The sequence below is a fragment of the Amblyomma mixtum genome, chromosome 9, assembly GCF_055824585.1.
Source record: "Amblyomma mixtum isolate Tamu chromosome 9, ASM5582458v1, whole genome shotgun sequence".
NCBI lineage: Eukaryota > Metazoa > Arthropoda > Arachnida > Ixodida > Ixodidae > Amblyomma > Amblyomma mixtum.
In genome coordinates, this window is record NC_143020.1 from 50,840,356 (window position 1) to 50,861,602 (window position 21,247).

A 21,247-nucleotide genomic window follows, 5' to 3' on the forward strand; every position below is an offset into this window, starting at 1 on the left:
GAACCAATATATGCCGTTGGCCAAGAAACAAAAATGAACTAACCACTACTTGAAAGTTACGGGAATTTTTTTTAATCATGCTGGCCACTACTAGTCACACTTCGTTCCTCAAGAACCCCAGTGAAGTTCAGAAAGAGATTTATCCAGTGAATGCATCTTGGCTCAAGGTGTGGCTGTATATCTGCACACTCTACCCGGGGGATTTAATTTGTCATGACACACAGAGGCCGGATGCATCGCTCGCCAGTCCACTAAGCGCTCCAAATTTTCGTTCCGAAGCTGCAGCCATGGCCGTACATTTGAGCTGTCTAAGCTAACAGAGCGCTACCGGGGTCAATCTCACCTACCACTCTTTTACCGACCGCAGAAGAAAATGAGAAGACATCCGATTGCATAGCGGAGGCTGAAGAAGAATCTGGAATTGATGCCGCGCATCAAACAGTGAACACACGCACTCACGCTGATAGCTATGCCCATCGCCAAAAAGATGCGGATAAATTTGCCGAAAGATAAAATTTCAAATTCCGCACAGAAAGAGAAGCGCCTTTTTCCACCACGGATTCCCCTCGATCTCTGCAAGCCGGAAGGGCGGCTACATGTGCTGCCTACCTTCAAGACGCAAACTGGGCGAGAACTTGGACGTGTTCTCCAGAAAAGAAGAAACATGTGGTGACTATTACCCTAGTGAGCTAAAGTAAATTAAAAGGGGTGCAAAAATATCCCACATTTTCTCAGCACTGCACACGGAAGCCTCCGGGTAATTTGGCAGGGCTGATAAAAAGCGAAAAGTTTTGTTTTCAGAGGGTTAATTTCATAGTATAAACATCCATAAACAGTTCTGTGCTCGAAAAATATAGCGAGTTAATCACTGACATCATCAATAAACCGCCTTTTTCATCCTTATGCCGACTCTGGTGAGGGACTCTCCTATACCATTCGCTATGTACACATCCTTGTACATCGTGCCTTTGCAGTTCAAAACTCACCATCATGCTTCCACTCAAATTTTGGGATATCTATCCTGCCGGCCTTAATAAGATGAAGGAATGATCACCTGGACTGTAATCTTTAAGGTGAAACAGTAGAGAAAAGGTAGCTTTACTGATTTTACAAATAGAAATACCCCATCATACTCTCGATCTTGCATTTTAAGTGCGAAAGGACTACTTTCCTGGCAATCATGAAAAAGCCCATGTTTGTCTAAAGATTCTTAGATGCTTGCAGAAATCAATAAATATTGCCATAACTGAGTTTCAAACAAGTGGCGGCGTATGGCCACTACCCGGGAGCAGTATGCTATCACAGAAACGAACCAGGCCCCGTGTTAAACTGCCGCATTCTCGTGTTGTGCATTGCACTTCGTTGTGTTCATCAACTTCCACCTGTGTGCAAAAGTCACGAAACGAACTAAAGAGAGAATAACTGGCTACCTAGTTCAGTGGGCACCTCAATCACACTTTCAGCTACATGGCGGTAGTGACAAACATATCTGCGAAGACTGCGTTTGCGCTGCAAACGTTTTGGCAGAATCGTGGCACTGGAGCAATAGGCCGTCGGCAGTCATTGGATTCACTTCCGCTGGCATCCATAACATTGTAGGCTTCTTTGACTTTTATGAAATGAAAGGCGGGTAGGTGGCTTCCTGGGTCAGTGGACAGCTCAATCGCGCTTTCAGGTCTAACTACAGTAAACTACTTTCGCAGTTATACCTGTTGAGCGATGTTAAACCGCCAGCAGTTTAATTCAGTGATTGATTCGCCATGAAGTTAACAAATGAAACAGTGAACAATACTTAGTTATTCGGTGCAGCGTATCGGCCCGGACCGAGTCTCTTGAAGCAAAAGTTTCTCACGGAATCTTCAATGTCAACAGCGACACTTGCCTATCTATGAGATAGACGAGGTCGTGTCTAATCGGATATAATTATACCGGATTGTAGAGCGCCAAGGCAGTTATATGGAGCATTTCGTGAGCACCTGGCGCTGGTCTCACCTGCCGTAACACGTTTTAGTAGATTTCCTTAATTTACAGACTTTTCAAGAGTTTCGAAATACGGTTGAGAACATTAAATTCATTGCCGCGAAAGTGTTCCGCAGTGCCACCTTTTGTAATAAAATTTGTTTACATAATTTCAAAAATGCTCCTACCACAAATTATGTACTTCAGTTCCGAAATCGCTCGGCAGTATTCGCTTCATTTCAGACAATTTGCTACGCTCAGAAACATTTTTCAAACGCATCCCACTGCAAAACGTACGGTGATTTCACTCATGTACAATTTAATGCAAAGGTAGAGTTGTCGCAGGAGCCCATGTCGCGGCCTATTAATGAATCGTTGTCGGTGGTGCCCTGGAAAGCTGCTGTGTTGTTCGCTGGGTTCCCTTCGTTAATCATCAAACACACCGTGCGCCACAGGTTCTGAACGCAGCTAAGGCAAGGAGCCTCAGCCATATGAACAACGGTGCTGATCCTGTGCAGGTGCAGGAACAACTGTGCCGGTGCTCATGGAAGAGCGTCATACAGCGATATTTCGTGTGAAACAGCGGGTGGTGACTCGAATTGAGTTGTTCTTGAGCTGAAGCGCTCGCAGTCGCTGCCGGTGAAAACGAAGGCGTAAGTGGAGCTGCCTCTCCATAAACCTTGCAGATGGTGTCTAAGAAAGCACCTGTGCTCGCTTGGTTCGCATCGTTGCCCACGAGATAAAGAAGTGATGCCAGCAGCTGAGCAACCTGGAAGCGTTAATTATCGGCAATGTGAGTGATTATGCAGCAGCGACGCGCACATAAGAGCGGAGAGGTAACGCAGCTGTGTCTCTTGCGAAGCAGGGGACGTCCGCACAATGTTGCCGTCTAAGTGGAGGCATTCGCTGTCGCTGGAAACGCAGGCATCCGTTCGGTTTAAACTGAGTCTTAGCCGATAACGTCCAGGGAAACGGCAGGTTTGTTCGCTGGCTTCGCATCCCTGGCAGCGCGATACATAGATCTGAACAAAACAAAGGCATGCGGCCTCAGTCATTTGAAGGGCACTCTCGCAAAGACCCCCAAAAAGTTCGGTACCAACTCGCGTTGTTCCCTCGTGCACTTCCGCTTTTTAGCTACTGTTCTTTTCTACGTATTATTTGGCACTCACAACATTTTTGCGCTGCTCCGTACTGAATTTAGGATTTTACTCTACCTCTAAAATTTCTCATTCATGTATCCGCTCTGCTAAGATAAAGCTATTATATACCCTTTCCTTGAGCCATGCTGCTAGAAAATGCAGTTTTGTAAGCCCTATTTGTGCTAAATTATTGAGTAACCTGGTTGAAATTATACCTGTTTATCTGCCCGTAGAAAAGGTACACTATTGAGGTTTACAAATCTTATCTGCGTAAAGAAAACCGTTCCTCCTTCTTTAGGCGCGGGTAGTTTTCTTTACGAAATGATTTAGGCCCCACTGGTCACCTCTTGTCGCTTAGTTCCTCAACTATACTCTGCGATCTGCCCTCCCCGTAGCCCTCTCGGAGATTATAAGCAGTGTCCTCAGACGATTGTACATTCCTAAGGGGCTCTTCCTTGACTTGAAAACCTACAACTGCATAATTAAGTGCTCTGAATGCACCCTGTCAAAGCTCAGTCGACGGCAATGGTGAGGTCGCTTCTCCATGGTTGACATGCATCCCGCTTTTTATTTTATTACTTTGTCTGTGGAAGCCTATGTTCGTTCCACAACTTTAGTCGCTAAATTAGAGCCAATTTTCATACGACTCTTCTTTAGTATAATCGGTCAACGCCTACATGGCTGCTGACATGATAAAGTTCCTTTTGAGAATTTATGCCAAGTATACAGAGGCATGAGCAAAATCGGTGCATAGTTGTCTCCCATAAAATATGGCACGAATATACTATATTGTTCAGTGTCCTCTCCGAAGACCCGCTTTATGTTTGGTTGAATGATGTTCATGCTTCGTAATCGTATATTGGTTGTTACCATAAAAAATAACGTCTGAGGAGCAAATAATATGCTATCGATTAGCAATTTTCCCGTCCTTGACATTTCTTTCTTATGAATTCAAGTATTAGCGTACTACCCAGCTTCCCGAAAGCAAGACTTCGTAATCCATGCAGGATTATTATCTTCACTATCGGAACTACATCCGCTGTGGGAGAAATAGCTCTCCGGTGAATCTCTAATTAACCCAATACTCTGCCTGCAGCGCCGAGTTCCAAACTTCATCCGCCCACCTGACCCTTTGCCGCGCCTTAGTTCACTTGCTTTCTTGTCGGACCACTGCGATACCCTTAGAGACAAATCGCTATTTCGCCTTCGTAAAACACGTACTTGCCTCGGCCATTTCATCTTGTCGATTTTGATTAGGTTTTCACAACATGGCGCTTCCGCCCTTAACACCCTTGCTTTCTTCTTCTAAGCTTTAGTCTAACATTTTGCTTTCATGGCTGGCTATACTATACTTACTTAAGGTTCAACACCTTTCGTTAGTTCCACGTTTGTTCGCATAGCTGCCTGCAGGTAAGATGCTGCCGTCATACACCTATCACTTGAGGCACACTGGTTAATTGCTATTAGTGCCTTGACAGTTCCAACCAAATGCACTCAATTCGAGCCATATTCTCCAGCCTATTCAGGTTATCGAGGTTAGAAGCAGTGGTCACAATCCGCGCGAATTAGAAGCATTTTCTTTACACTCGGAATTCATCGCTGTCGACATAATCTCTTGCTAGCTCCCGTACTTTGAAGCGTTACTGTCGCTTTTCACATGATAATTTTAGTCCAACCGTTTTGCCCCCCCCCCCCCCCCCCCCCCACCGCGATTCAGGGTCTCGGCCCTGCAGGGCAATTCTTCCCGCGCATCCTTAGCCCAGCCATGGTGTCAGGAAAATCGTACATTAGTAAGGTACTCTCTGTCACCTTTTGTCCTGCGCTTTTCCCATTCCAATTATCAAATTCTCTCGAACAAAATATCCATGAATAGTAGTGCATAGCTCGTGTCTCTCTGCTTGACAACGTAACTAGTCGGTATTTCACAGCTTGTCCCTCTTGAATGCCATGGTACATTTGAAACCTCTATCAATATATCCTCTCCTTTACACTAGCCTGTTCTCATTGATAAAAATGCGCCTTAGCTAAGCAAGGCCTACATGGCTGGTGATAAAACATATCGATCCAAATGATGCATAAACAACTATGTACGTATTTTGCAACCTCCTCCCTCAGGTGCCGCCCGAGTCGAAGTTGTCGATGTGCCGCCGCGGTGGCTCAGCGGTTATGGTGCTCGGCTGCTGACCCGAAAGACGCGGGTTCGATCCCGGCCGCGGCGGCTGGAATTTCTTTGGAGGAGAAATTCTAGAGGCCCGTGTACTGTGCGATGTCAGTGCACGTTAAAGAACCCCAGGTGGTCGAAATTTCCGGAGCCCTCCACTACGGCGTCTCTCATAGCCTCAGTCGCTTTGGGACGTTAAACCCCATAAACCAACCAACCAACCAACCAAGTTGTCGATGTGTCTAAGGGCCTCCTGCGCTAGAAATGCTGCCTCCTGCGCCTGACTTCCTCTCCTGCCTCTGACTTCCGGGACATAATTCTGGTACCGACGGTGTCTTAGCCTATGTTCCACCAACCGTCTGCAATAGTGGAAACATGATTGCAGACCCAAACGCAACGGGTTCTCACAGAGCTAAAGGAAAAGCAGTGACCTGTGTTCTAAGTCTAAACAAAAGCTGTTTACTTAAGTTACAGCCTGAAATAGTAATCTGAATCATTACCACGGTTTCTTTATAAGCTTCTTGCATGCAGAGAATGTAGTCTTGCCTGCTGTCCGATGAGGCATAAAGAGCATTCCACTATATTTAAAATTACCATGCTGCCTGTGTAGTCTAGGGTATAATATAGTCTAGTTTGCTTCCTAATAGATTCAATTCTCGCTTCGTTGCTAAGGTGCTGTTAGAGATAAAGATGCGATTCTAGCTTGACAGAAAACAAGTCATAGATAAATTGCTAGATGTTTGTCTCCATGGCTGTTTTCTTTAGACATTGCAAGCAACCTAAATTGATGGTTACATTGCGAATCTCGGCGAGTAGAATTGAGGTTTATGCTGAAAGCCTAAAATCTCAGAGCTATTCCTGTGTTTGAACGATGCGCTTGTTATCTCTAACTCTTGAGTCAGCATTGCTGAACTTATATAATTAGTCCGCCTTTATTAATAATTAACAGTTTTTTATCTAGCAGACTGCAGACTACGCTGATATTTTTTTTTCAGAAGTAAAGATTGCTAACAAGGGTGCACCACAAGGATAGATTCTGGGCCCAAAAGTATTTATAATTTATATTAACAGTTCGCTTAGATCTCTCACCTCTTCCGAATGTATACAATATGCTGATGAAACCACAATATATAACTCTGGTAAAAACGTAACAACTATTGAGTCCAAACTTAATAGCGACTTAGCCAATCTATATTCGGGGTGCTAGGCACACGTTGCAAATCAACACTGATAAAACTGTGTTTGTGCTGTTCATTGCTCTTCGAAGGCAAATAATCTCTCTTCCTCCCATTTTTACAGGACCAAACTCCATTGCAGTCAGCGGCTCATCAGTGCTTTTAGAAGTAAAACTGGAATACCATCAGAAATTTAATTCCCACATAGCTTTCATCAGATCTAAGACTGCTTATGGCTTGAGTTTTACTCAAAACCCGTTCATACTTTACTCAGCCTACATTGTCTGCACTCTAAGACTGGTTCATACATTTTCCTCTCTCATATTATATCTTATTCTGAGGTAATACTTGCAGTACTCCTTTAACATCCTTACAAGTAGCTCAGAATCAACCAGTCGGAATAATAACGTTCCGCTCTTGATTCAAGCTCTCAGTCAATACTGCGTTCTTTGAAAATTCTTTCCATACCTGATCTTGTTCAGCACAACCTTCCTATCTTCTTTTACAAGCCAATTAAAAGACGAACCTCATTTCCTTCTATTCCGCAACCACACCTTACTAAGGCTAATGCTACAAAATTTGCGATTAGCAGAAATTTAATTCCGCCTAAAGTACGCACCAATTATAGGATGTAAATATTTAATTTTTGTTCATTTTCTTTTTGGAATAGCTTACCAGTGGAATTAAAAAACACAAGTCTCTGCAGTGCTTACTACTTTATAAATGGCTAATTTATTATGGGAAAAGTAAAATGATTCCCTTAGCGGCAAATAAAGTTTTCTGCCCGATGAACTATCGATAATTTCAGGTTTCTATTTCCGGTCCTATTTAATGTGGAGACATGTTTGGGCAAGGCCTAGCCTCATTCAAAGCCAAAATTATTTTTATAGGCTTAGCACTAATCTCTTTTCGTGCTTCTTATACCTCTTATGTAAATTAAAAATTTCCGTGCGTAAAAGCCCGGAGGGCAGCGTGCCGAACGCGGCACGCAAAATAAAAAAGGCGCGTTCTCTTTCTCTTTTTCTGATAACATTTTTTCTCGCACCAATTTTTATGAATATGCAATATTGTCGTGGCTAGGCAAATAATGTTCCTTTATAATAAAGTTTACAGAGAACCTAGAGCACTACTGTTACTTGAAAGCATTTTGGTGAGCGGGGTACGCTTCATTTTTAGGATAGAAAAAACGAACGTGTGACAAAAAAATGTGGCAAGGATATGAAGCTATAGCGTCAATGGCTTGCTTCAGTGGTTTCTCTTAAAACACTTCTTTGCTCGCATTCACAAATTTTCACAATTATCTCAACACAATTTGTACATTCTTGACTCTGAATTAATCTACACTGAAGTTTACGCACGCAATTAGTGTAGCTTCTGTGGGTATATACGCATATTGCTTAATGCTCTCTGCACTGCACACACAACCACATATCTAGAAACGAGCGTTTCACCAACGTCCAAGTTACGCGCTCAGAAAACGTTAAACTGCTCGCGCACCATCTGCAGAGCAACCGCATATATGATGCCATGGCGTTTTTGAAGTAACCGCCGCCTGCCGGCTCCTTTATGTTGCGGCAAGCACATACGAAATCATCTCAATTTTTGGAAACACCTGTAGCGCGTGCCACGGTGGCTCAGTGGTTATGGTGCTCGGCTGCTGACCCGAGAGACACGGGTTCGATCTCGGCCGCGGAAGTAGAATTTCGATGGAGGCAAAATTCTAGACGCTTGTGTACTATGCGACGTCAGTGCACGTTAAAGAACCACAGGTGGTCGAAATTTCCGGAGCCCTTCACTACGGCGTCTCTCATAGCCTTAGTAGCTTTGGGATGCTAAACCCCATAAACCAAACCAAACCAAACCAAACACGTCTCGCGTGACATGGGTTTCTTGACACAAAACACGCGTGACGTGGAAGTCTGGTCAGAAACCGGACGTTGGCTTTTCCGCTGAGCGGTAGTCTTAAATCTATAACTTTAAAATCAACCCCGTCTGCAAAGCCAGCGCCGCGTTCACTGCTTTGCAAATAAATCCGTGTAGCATTCAGCTCTGAACACGTGCCGTCGAAAACACGGCGGAGTAGATATCGCCACCAAGTGCGCATATTTTTCACCACGTGCGACATCTGACTGCTCGCGTTATCGCACGCACTCTGGTGTTTTTTTCTGGCATTCAGTGCCGTTGTTTTTCTTTCATTTTCCCAGTCAGGAGCCCAAGCCAGGCACCTAACTGAAACGTATGCGGCTGAGGTTTGGTGTTTACTGCGCAAAATATATTTTTATAACAAGGTGACGGTTCGAAAAGCGTTTGAAAAATACGAACATTTCAAACGTTCATGAAATATAAAATTTTCTAACTATTTTTATTCTTGATAATGCCAAGACGGCCTGTGATAATATACAAGTAGAACCAAAAGAAGATGTTGGCGAAGAAAACAACCAAGTAACCGTCACTTGAAAGCTACAGGCTTTATTTTGAGCCATGCTGGCTGCTGCCAGCCACGGTTCGTTGCTGAGGTTTCCTAGTGGAATTCACAAAGAGAGTGATCCACCGAGTGATGCTTGCCTCTCGATGTGGCTGTATACTTCCGCACTGTACTTGCGGAACAGAATTTGTCCTGACACAGCGGTGATGAACGAATATATCATTGCTCAGTCCTGCATTCCAAATTCTCGATTCCAAGCTGCAGCCATGGCTGTACATTTGAACTGGCTGACTTAAGCCAGAGGTACCGAGGCCACTGCCGCCGACGACTCATTTATGCTCCCCCGGAGAAACTGAGGCCTCCAGTTGCGCAGATAAGGCAGAAGAAGATTGGGGAATAGATTCAGCTCATCAAACTGCAAAAACACGCATATACGCTTATCGGTAAGGCCAACGTCAAAAAGATGTTGACAAATTTTTTGGCGCATGAAACTTCAAATTCACCAAAGGAAGAGAGGTGCTTTTTCCTATCGCGGATTCCGTTCAATCTGCGCAAGCTGCAATTCCGGCTACAAGTGCTCCCTAGCTCCAAGACGCGAACCGCGTATGAACGGGGACGCGTTCTCCAGCCAAAACGTAACTGGGGTAATTGTTATCCTAGTGCGGCTGTGAGTTATAAGAGGTCCAAAAATGCATCAACGTTTTTCAGCATTTCACATGAAAGCTTTCAGCTAGTTTTGTAGGGCTGACGAAACGCCAACACTTTTTTCTACCCGGTTAATTTGTTAGCACAAAACTTTGTAAGCTCTGTTGCTTTTAAAAATAATTTAGCGTATTATTTACTAACGCGGTCACTGAAGAGCCACTTTTTTTTCATATGGACAATGCCGAAAGACTGTCCTGTAACATTCAGTGTGCACATATTCGTGTACACTGTGCCTTTGTAGATCTACACATAAAATGATGCCTCTACTCAAACATTGGGATGTCTGTCCTGCCGGCCTTTAATAGTTCACTATTTACTTCATGTGAATTACCCACTACCGCGGACAATCACCCCTCTCTGTTATATTAAGCTGGCGCCATGAAGAAACATAGCGCTATTGATTCCACGAATGAAAATACCCCAGCATACTCTCGCTCCTGCCTTTTTAGTGTGAAATCACTACTTGCCTACACATCCTGCTAAAGGCATTGTCTATTTGAATATAAATATTGCAGTGACTAGGTTTCGAACCCGTGTCGGTGCGATCAGATAAGCTTCGCTGGCAACTGCACCAGAACACTACGGTATCGCCGCAACCGACACGGCGTCGTGTTAAGCTGCCACACTCGCGCGCAAGGCATTGCATGTCGTTGTCTTCATCAACTTCCCTCTGAGCGCAAAAGTCAGAAAAGGAAGGGAAGGGCGCATACCTGGCTGTCTAGGTCCATGGACACCTCAATCGTACATTGAGCTATGGAGTGGTAGTGACCGACAGACGTGAGTTTTGGCAGAAACGTGGCACTGGAGAAGTAGGCCTACCACAATCATTGGATTCATTGACGTTGGCGTTGACAAGGTTGTAGACTTTATTTATTTTTAGGAAATAAAAAGCGCATATGTGGCTGTCTGGGTGAGTGGGCACCTTAATCGCAGCACTCAGGTTCACCTGCGAAAAAAAAACTGCTTCTGCGCAATATTCCAGGCTTAGCAATAATAAACCACCAGAATTTTTTGTAATGTAATCTTTGATTCAGCATGAAGTAATAAAAGGAAGACTGAACGATAGTTAGATACTAAGTGGAATGTTTTGGCTCTGAACGAGTCTCCTGAAACAACCATTATTCGCGGAGCGCTCAGTGTCAAAGGCAACACCAGCCCATGTATGTGTTTGACGAGGTCATATCTAAGCAGATATAATGATACCGGTTTGCGGTCCAGGAAAGAAATTATTTGAAGCATTTTATGAGCATTAGAAGCACGGCTCACTAGATTAACACATTTTAACAGATTTTCTTTAACGTCCCAAAGCTACTCAGGATGTGTGGGACCGTAGTGAAAGGATCCGGAAATTTCTACCACCTGGGGTTTTGTCGTACTGTACGTGATCTATAGAATTTCGCCCAGATCCAAATTCGACCGCCGCGGCCGGGATTGAACTCCTGTCTTTCCGGACGGCAGCCGAGCGTCATAACCACTCAGCCACCACGGCTGCATTTTAATAGATTTCCTTAGTTGCCCGACTTTCCAAGAGCCTGAAAATGCGACTGAGCGCAATAAATTAATTTCTCTGCGAGTATTCTGTGATGCCGCCATTACTAGTGAATTTTGTTGTAATATTTTATAAAATTATCCTACAACAAGGTATGTGCTCCAATTCGGAAATCGTTAGGCAGTATTCATTTCATTTGAGGGATACATGAGAATCTCGAAAAGATGTTGAATGCCATCGCAATCCAGATTCTAGAGCGAATGGTGACTCCACTCATTTATCTGGTGATTTGAAGGGGAAGTTGTCGCAGGTGCCCCTGTCGTAGCCTATTAATGAGTCGTTGGCAATGGCACCCTGGAAAGCAGCTGTGGCGTTCGCTGGGTTGGCATCGTTAATCATGTAAGGCACCATACGCCCCATGTTTACATAGAAGCAGACCTAGGGATCCTCAGCCATGTGCACAACTGTGCTGCACATTTGCTCACTGCAGAGCGGCCAGGCATCGTTGCTCTCTGTGCCGCAGCGGGTGGTGACTCGACTTAAGTTGTTGTCGAGGTAAAGCGCCGGTAGTCACTGCCGGTGAAAACGGAGGCGTCAGGGGAGCCGCCTCTGCATGAACCGTGCAGTTGGTGGCTAAGAAAGCACCTGTGTGCTGGCTTCAAGTTTTTTTTTCCGGGAGATAGAGAAGTCACGCCAGCACCTAAACGACACGCAGGCACTGGGCTTCAGCCTTTTGAGCGATTATGCAGCAACGACGGCTACAGGAGAGCGAACAGGTAACATCTCGTCAGCAGTGCACGTTCGCGCCGAGGTTGCCGTCTATGTGAAGCGCAGGTAGTCGCTCGAAACGCAGGGGATGGTCCTACATAGACTGCGTCGTTGCCGATGGTGTCCAGGGGAACAGCTGGTTTCTTCGCTGGCTTCGCCTCTGCAACAACAAGATATATAAGGCGCGGCAGTATCTGAACGAAGCAAAGGCACGTGACCTCACTCATTTGAAGGACTCTCCCACAAAGACGCCTAACCAGTGCGGAACAAGCTCTCATTTCATATCCATGCGCTTCGGCTTTTTAGTAACGGTTATTCTGCACATATTGTAAAGTGGGGTTTATTTTGAGAAGCTTTGGAACGTGAGCAAGGCCAACAGTAGTTCGAAGTGAGCCGGTCCGGCCAGGAGCATGCACTAGGCGACGACCATGCGGATCACGCGTTTGCCCGTCTTGTGCTTTACAGTGGCTCCCAGGGGCAAGTGGCGCCACCCTCGCCACATAAGGGCCGGACAGGACAGCGAGGCGTAGTAGGGCTTGAGGCACGGGACATTACAGTCTCGCGGCCACGGCGTGTGATATCGCGAGACGACGTCAGTGGCTCAGCTATATAGTTGACGGTATATGTTCGTTTCAAGACGTGATAGGGGGCCTTATAGATAGCGAGAAGTCTCCAGGACAGGCCCGGAGTACGAGGAGAGGTCTCCACAGCCAGGCAAGAGAGCCGGGCAGGAAATGCTGGGAAGATTGATCTTCGTCTTGGTGTGCTTTTAGAGCGAATGGGTGTTGTCTTGAGCGACTGGGCAATATGGCAGAAATCTTCGGCGCGTCTGGCGGCTTACGAAACAGTGGTGCATGCAGAAGTGTCAGGGAGGTAGGAGAGATCAGTATCGATGAGAACGCAGGGATGTCGACCGTACAGAAGGAAAAAAAAAGGAGAAAACCTTGTCGTAGACTGCGTAGCAGTATTGTACGCGAAGGCAATGCAGGGAAGAATCAAACCGGAGTTTTTGCCGTTAGAACCGACGTACATGGCCAGCATGTCGTCCATAGTGCGGCTGAAGCATTCAGTGAGGCCGTTTATCTGAGCAGAGTAGCACTGCAAGTCTAATGAATGACGTTGCACTTCAGATAGGAAGACGCGGCCTCTGTCGCTGAGCACTTCACGAGGACTACCTTCTCTAAAGATGAACCGCCGATGAAAAAAGGGTGCGGAGCGTTGAGAACTCAGTGCTAGTCCCAGTTTCTTCTCTGGGCATATTTGTTTCTGTAGGGTTTTCTGAAGTGTTATTAAAGTCCAGTTTTTTTGTTCTTCCGTTTGTGAACACCCGTCCATCGTGTGGCGCTAGACTGCAACGAGTCTAGCGCGAAATAAACGAGCATTTAGATGGAAACTAGGCGTGAAAAAGGAAGAATCTATCGTCTTTACTGAGTGATCGAAAGTGATAATAGCCATATATATGCAAATGGCACCTTGCGCTCCTACGGCGCGCAAGGTGCCATTTGCCAAGGTGCCTAGTGCCCAAGGTGCCAAGGTGACAAGGTGCCAGGAGGCGGTAAAATTTGTTCCTGCTCATTCACGGTTACAACAGCGTTTGGAACATAAAAAAACTAATTGGTTCGGCCATCGATGATGTAGTAGTAAAAGCAAGAGTTACGAACGAAAGCAGCGTTTTCGTGCCTATCCTAACCTTATGCAGCTTTGGAAACGTTTAAAATAGAAGCTGGAGAAATAGAAGCCATAATAAGTGCTTGCTTCAAACACAAGGTTTTTCTTTTTAGATCACAGGGTCTAAGGAGAAGCAGTGTGGCAAACAGGTTATGCTGCTCAAGTGTTGCTCGGGAATTCCAGTTCAACATATGTGTAAGTACCTCGAGGGCGCATAGCAGCAAACTGTGAGAAAACCTTACTGAGGCTAGACTTTTACTCTCTGCTCGCCAATGCCTTCATTATACCTTATAATTCTCTCGATGTGTTTTGAGTTTTTTCTTTGGGTTTCTAATGCTTACTAGTTTTTTTTCGCTTATAGTTTTTCTCATTTTTTGAGATTATCGGCGTGCGTTTTTTATGGTCTTGTTTTGTTTTGTTTCGTAGTTTTTTTTGCAGACAGCTGCACTTAATACAGCATAATTCCTCTATATTAAAGAAAATCCTGACAAAAATTACCTTGCTGCCTGAGTACTACAACTTTTATTCTTTTCTCGCCTACTCTATAGAAGATTTCGGTTTCCGCTTCGTTCATTGGTGGCTCTTATGGGTAAATATGCGATTACTAGCGTGTCACAAATGAAGACAGACATAAACTGCATTTTTTCTCTGCATAACTGTTTGCATTTGAACTTTTGAGCTTACGAAACTGAAGCTCGCATTCTGAGAGTAATCCCTTTAATCTGCGTGGCTAGGACTGACCCTAATGCAAAAAGCATACGAATTTGATTGTTGCTTCTTTGCTAGGCCAGTCTGTTTTTTTCTCTCATTGTCAAAGAGGGCATAGAAGAACCGATGAATTGGAGCTGAGGTTTTGTAGTGAAATTTTCTGCAGAGCTCGCATTATATGAATGCAGGAACCGTCTTCGCAAAGAAAACACTGCTCCTTTTGCCAGCTGATTATTACTGGCTATGGACTGTGGTGGTCTCTGCTATCTCCAAGAAATGTTTCTATAACTGCTTATGTCTGTTTATGTGGCAGCTTGCAGGCAGGACTTCCTGGGCTCACAAAAAAGGCACTTTTTTTTTAGTAGGTAAACTGAACCAAACAAGCCGCATGTTACCATTTTTGTTTTTCGATCTCAAGAAGCCCATGTTTTTCACGCGAGTTATTCAAGAACTCGTAATGGCGACGAGTGGTTCGGAAGGGCGTTACATGATTCTTCACTGCGTTGTCTGAGAGGATGCAGGTACCAGGTTGGCGTAAATATGTGTTTTGAAGTGAATGCAGAATGGAGAGTGCTTTAAGTAGAGTTTGTTGTCTCAATGTCTTTAGTAATTAATAGTTAATATCATTGCGTGCAACTGCTAAAGATTGAATTTTCGAATTGATTTGTCCCCATCAGTCTTCTAGCATAAAGTAGCCTAAGCGTTCTGGGTGTTTTGCGCAAAAGACACGACACAAAAGAAACGAGGTAGACAGGACAAGCGATTTGTCCTATCTACCTCGTTTCTTTTGTGTCGTGTCTTTTGCGCAAAAAACCCAGAATGCTTAGGCACCAACTAGCCTGCAAAAACATACTCGCTAGCCTAAGCGTACAGTGGTGAGCAGCCTTGTCTAGAGCGCTCTGGCGGTGCACTTCCTTGCAAACAAATCCAGATTTTGTGGCAGCCTCTAGGGTCTAGCTGCAACGCTTGCACGGAGGTAGCGCCAGATAGCCTCGTAAACAAAGCAGGCACGAAAACTTTGCCCTGTAATGAGGGGCTGCTCTATAATTTCGGTTTTTGTTACCAAGTGCGCACTGCTCAAGCGCTCTAGACAAGGCTGCTCACCACTGTACAAGCCATGTGCACACACCCGAATATTTTTTGCGTATTTCTATGTTATTTATTTTAGCTTGCTGTTAAAAACAGGGTAGTTGCATGTGATCCTATGCACCTATTTTAAATTAGGAACTGAATGGTATTTTAAAATTTGAAATGTTTGTTTGCTTGAAGAAGCAGACACATTTTTTTACTTTGTGGTCATCCTACATGCCTCTATTGCCCAAGTTGAAAGTGAAGGAGCTCATCAATTTTTGTCAGTTAATCTACCACTAATACGAACTGTGACAGCATTGCGAAAAAGTGCATAGCTTCGAGTATAAAAGAGAGATACTCTTACTTGTACTACGCGCTCACAAAATACCGTCTTTTTAACGTACCTAGAACTAAGAAAACCGGCTGAGTTTTTGAAACATGTCTCTGAAGAGTAAATAATTGGCCTCCAGAAATTGAATGTATATTGTCAGATCTGTAAAGTAAAGGCGGTTTAAGGCAGTTTGTAAAGTAAGGTTTTTGGCGCCTTTCCTTTACAATGAATTACCAAGTAACCCAGCAAGAAGTTCTCTTAATGCCGGATCTGCTTTGTAGCAGAAATAGCAGCGAAGAGTGGTGAATCCATACATCGTATTCGTGACATTTGTCGTTTGTTTTTGTGAACCCAGCGAATGGTGACCAGGGGCTTTTATGCGAAGCATATTACTAGAGCTACACTACAGCCCGTCGAGCGCGGCGGTGTAGCTACCATTGACCTTTAGCGTGACCACGTGACACCACGTGACAACATGACGTCACAGCAGAGGAGAGATGGGCTGCCGGCTCGCGCGGTCGGCCGCGGCGGTGGAGGCTCCCCATCAGAGGCGCGGCGGCTGACCACGTGACAACATGACGTCACAGCAGAGGCGAGATGGGCTGCTGGCTCGCGCGGTCGGCCGCGGCGGTGGAGGCTCCACATCAGAGGCGCTGCAGCTGACCACGTGACGCTACAGCAGCGGTATAAAGCTGAGCTCGCCTCGCTCTCCGGGCACTTACGAGGCGGCCAGGTGTTGGGATGCCGCCTAGAAGCCGGGCTGATTTGAACGAGAAGCGAAAGCTTCAGCGTGCCACAGAGACCGATGAAGAGCGGGATGAACGTCAACCAAGGAAAGCCATGTATTACCAAGCCTAGCCATCAATATGCTTCGCATCTGACTAGGCTTAACCTTAGCTAAGCCTCAGCCATTTTTTTTCTATATATCGATGGCTCCAGACATTTAGTACGAATAGCTCAGGAAAATACGGAAAATTGATGATTCAGTCTATACAGGGTCTGTTCTGAAAGTAGTAGGACTGGTTTTTTCCTGGGCGAACGGGCGGACGAGAGGTGGCCTGCGCTCGCAGGATCGTTGAAGGGGGATATTGGGAATGCTGGGGAAAATCGGCAGACGGCTCTCGGCCGTTAAAGAGAGGAGGTCGTTTGTGCTGTGAACCCCTGTCGAAACGTCTCGTCACGCAGAATCGTCGAGCGTTTACTGGATCAGCGATACGCAATCAAATGTTGAGTAAATCTTGGTAAAACGGGCAAAGAGACTCACAAAATGATGAAGGAGGCCTACGGTGACGCTTCCATGGGTAGATCAGGTGTTTTTGATAGGCACAAGATTTTCCGAGAAGGTAAGGAAAGAGTGGAGGAAGACGACCGCTTCAGACGCCTTTCGGCCAGCAAGACCAACGAAAATGTGTAGCGAGGGAAACATTTACTAAACAGTGATCGTAGAATGACTATCAGAATGATTGCTGATGACTTGAGCATTGCTCAAACCCAAGTTTTTGGGATCGTGACAGAAAACTTATCCATGTGGAAAGCGTGCGCGAAGTGGGTACCGGGAGTGTTGTCAGAGGAGGAAAAGGCCAACCGATAGGATCTTCTTCGTCATCTGAATGAGGACCCCGACTTTTTGTCCAGCACAAGGCGGCAACGCTGTCTCAGCCCCCCTACAGCCTCGACTTGGCCCTGCCAGAATTTTTTCTATGCGCGAGAATAAAATCGATGCTCGAGGGGAAACATCACGGATCGGTAGAGGTGGTTCAACAAGCCGTGACGAGGGAGCTAAACAGCATTCCGTTCCAGGTGTTCCTGGAGGCGTACGAAAACTGTAAAACTCATTAGCAGCAGCGTTTAGGTGCGGAAGGGTGCTACCTTGAAAAATTGTAATCGTTTGTACTATTCTCTTCAATAAATTTTGTTTTCAAAAATGAGTCCTACTACTTTCAGAACAGACCATGTATATTTGAATTATCAGCATAACTGAAAAACCTACCTTCTCAGGGATTACGATTTGGCGACAAGTTCTCTTCGATATTTCTCTCTATCTTGAACCAAAGCTGCACAAACTTGTAGATTTCTGCAGCCATATATTTGCTGATCCCGACGTAATAAAAATTTCTAGTTTTCACTGGTGCAACAACTCAAAACCGCGTAGCCAAAATGTGGCGGCAGGTACACGAACAACCAAGCCTCACTGGTGCACCTGCGCACAACATTTAATTCCAATGTGAAGTTAGTTCAAACATGGAACTGCGACGAGTAGCGACCAGCATTGGTCAGTCGAGATAACGCAGCTATCGCTTGACTGAAATTTGAAACTTTGCTTGAAGCGGTCTGGCGTCAAGCTCATCTATACCACGTCCTCATATTCAAGAATAAAAAATTCGAAAAAGCTGTGCAGAGTGTATGTCTTTTTTAAATGTTTATAATTTATGGATGTTTAACGCCCCAAAGTCACTCGGTACGAGGGATGACGTAGCGAAGGGCTCCGGAAATTTCAACCACCTGGTATTAGTAAACGTGCACTGACATCGCGCTGTACACGGGCCTCTAGAATTTCGCCTCCATGGAAATTCTACCACCGCGGCCGGGATCGAACTTGCGTATTTCGGGTCAGCTGTCGAGCGCAATAACCACTAATACACCGTGGCGGCTGATATATGTATAAGTATCGCTGCTTCTCTAACTTTTGTGGAGCCGTGCCCTTTACCGGTAAAAATATTTACCTCGCTTTACCCCATAGCTTTGTTTGCATGGGTTCAGTCAGCTGCCTTATTTTAGAAGGTTAGCAGTTGTTCGTGCACTTTGCTGGAAGAGAAGAAAATGGAGCGCTGTTTTATGCCTGGAAAAAAAAATATACGTTGCGCATGTGCTAACCCGCGAGCGCTGAGTTGTTGCACGGGAGGAAATGCTGCCGCAGTACTTCCTAATTTTTTTCTGCGCCGCGCTTTCGAGTATATTTGTTCAGCATTTAAAAGCGAGCCCCTTCACTTTAGATCGTAAAATATTTCATTTGATTTCATCAATGCAGCATTGGCTTCAGTTAGATTTGTGGTGGTTATCGCTATCTTGAAATGAGATATATCTTGACTCTTTCTTTCATACCCCGTCAAACGTTCTTCCTTGCAAGTGTTAGAACAATGTAAACTTTGGGCATTAAAATGCACTCAAGGTCGTCGTACTCCTCTATATTCTGTATAAACCTTAGAATTATTTCTCATTTTTCTGCTTTAGAGAATAATGTATTTTATGAACAACCGCAGCAAGGTGTAACTTCCCCCTCCCTTCCCCGGTAACCTTCAATCAAGAAATATGCCGACAATAATGCAAAATTTCATATCGAGGCCAGCCTTAATGCAGCTCGATCAGAATGGGCAGATTATCACTTCCATGAAAGAATTTTCAAGGCATATCCGGTTTAAAGGGAATCTATGGAAGCTTTTTGCTCTCCAGCAAAAATTCATCTTATGATCATTTACATGGTCCGTTCCCCTGAGGTGCAACATTATCTGTGACTTGTTCCAGATAAGAATTGCAAGTTTCAGTGTTGTTCCAGGAAAAAAAATCGCTATACTTTTCTCCGCTCACTATGAAAAAGCAATTAAACCCATCTGCACTTCTCAATGACTCACAAATGTAGAATGGCGAGGTGAAAACGGGCGAAGCCTTCCATTATAAAATAGGAAAAAAACCCGCCTGCGAGGATTGAAACAAATGTTGTTGAATATCTGTCAGTTGCAGCTCCAAAATGTAGGAGATAATTGGTAGGATGCGCTGCCTTCGTTTGTTTTCATAGAGCACCCTGGCTTACAGTTGTTGTTGTCAAATGTTTCTGGCACGGAAAAATAATTTCTGACGAGATTTTTCAACAAACATTCTGATGCCAGCTAAAGCAAAACACTTCGCCAAAATGAATGGGAATCTTCCCGCTGCAATGAAATGACGGCTTTGGATATTGTCGGTGTCTCAGTGATAATAGTTGCTGCTTAACACGGGCATGAATGACCTAGTAAGCATACTTGAGATTATATAGACCAACAAACATTTTAGGAACTGAATACTCTAAGCGTTCCTAGTCGACAGACTAACGTGAACGTCCTATGACCATGAACAAAATGGTGGCCAAATTTTCCGCTTATTGCGATCCTTGGCGTCCGAACATACACCGATAAAATATTTTTTTTTCATAATTTGACTGAAAAGCAGGATTTCAATCAACGTCACTGCGAAAAAAGCTGCGCAGTGTTCCCACTTTTGACATTTGGAAAATCTGCTTATTCCTTCACGCTGCGTGCTTAACAAATACCTTCCCGAGCAAGGAGTTCCATTTTGTGCCGCCGTGGTGGCTCAGTGGTTATGGTGGCTGCTGATCACCCGAAAGGCATGGGTTCGATCTGGGCTGCGGTGAGCACATTTCGATGCAGGCGAAACACTTGAGGCTCGTGTACTGTACTTCACCAGTGCAAGTTAATGAACCATAGGTGGTCGGAATTACCCTTATACCTCCACTACGGCGTTCCCATAGCTTTAGTCGATTTTTTACATCAAAACCTATAAACCAAACCGTCAGTTTCAAGCTGCCTTCTTCCGCATTTATCGTCTGTTCATTCTACTTTACACATTCTGGTCTCCAAGCTGCAGTCATAGGCACGTGGTGTAGCTGGCTGAGTTCATCAAAAGAACAAAGGCCCATGCCGTCAAGCATGAAATTAAGCAGCTAAAGTTGAATCCGAGAAAGCAGCCAAACGCGCAGCTAAGGGCGAAGAAGATTGGAAGAACTGCTACCCCGCATCAAGAGTAAAAGCAACTTTACAGTCTGGTTGTCTGCCCTGCTCAGAAAAGAAGCGGATAATGAGCCGGAACGAAACACTTGGAATTCCCCAATGGAAGAGAAAGCGCGCTATCCCATTGTGGATTCTCCGGAAGCTGCGAAAGAAGCAAGGGCGGCTAGGGCCGTGCGGCAGGAAAACTATAAGCAGGAAAGTATGCGTACGTTTTCTCCACGCAAAACGTCAGTCCGATGATATACAATAGCAGCTGCACCCACACGACCAGCAGCTATAACGCTGCATTGCAAAGCTTTCTGCTAATTTAGAAGAGAAGGTAGAATGGAAATACTTCTCTCACATGCGTAATCTAATAGTAGAAGATACTTCTCAGAGCTGGGTTCAACACATTCACCAAGTTTGTCTTTGACGTACGTGATCAATAAATTGCCTCTTTTTTCATTTTCTTATTATCCTGGTTTGAGACTGCTCAACCACTGGCCCCCTGTACACTTTCGTGCACTTGGTGCCTCTGTAGTTCCATCATAAACTCAATTCGATCCGATGTCTATCCTGCCGGCCTTGAATGCGAGGAATGAATGCTACTCTTCACTTCAGACATTGCGATAAAAACATAACGATTGCTGTTGCTGTGCTGTTGGTTCAAGGGATGAAAGTAACAGCATCCTACTGTCGATCTTACCTTTTGTGTTGTAGAGCATGAGTCGCCGCGAAGTAAGAATCGAACACTAAGAGATGAATAGCTAATTAGCAAAAGGCATCGGCTAGGCGAGAGTCTCTAGATGGATGCATTGTTTACCCCATGCTCAAAAATAAACAGCGCGCGCTTGTTCGATGTACAGTCTAACGCGATTTGAAGGTGAT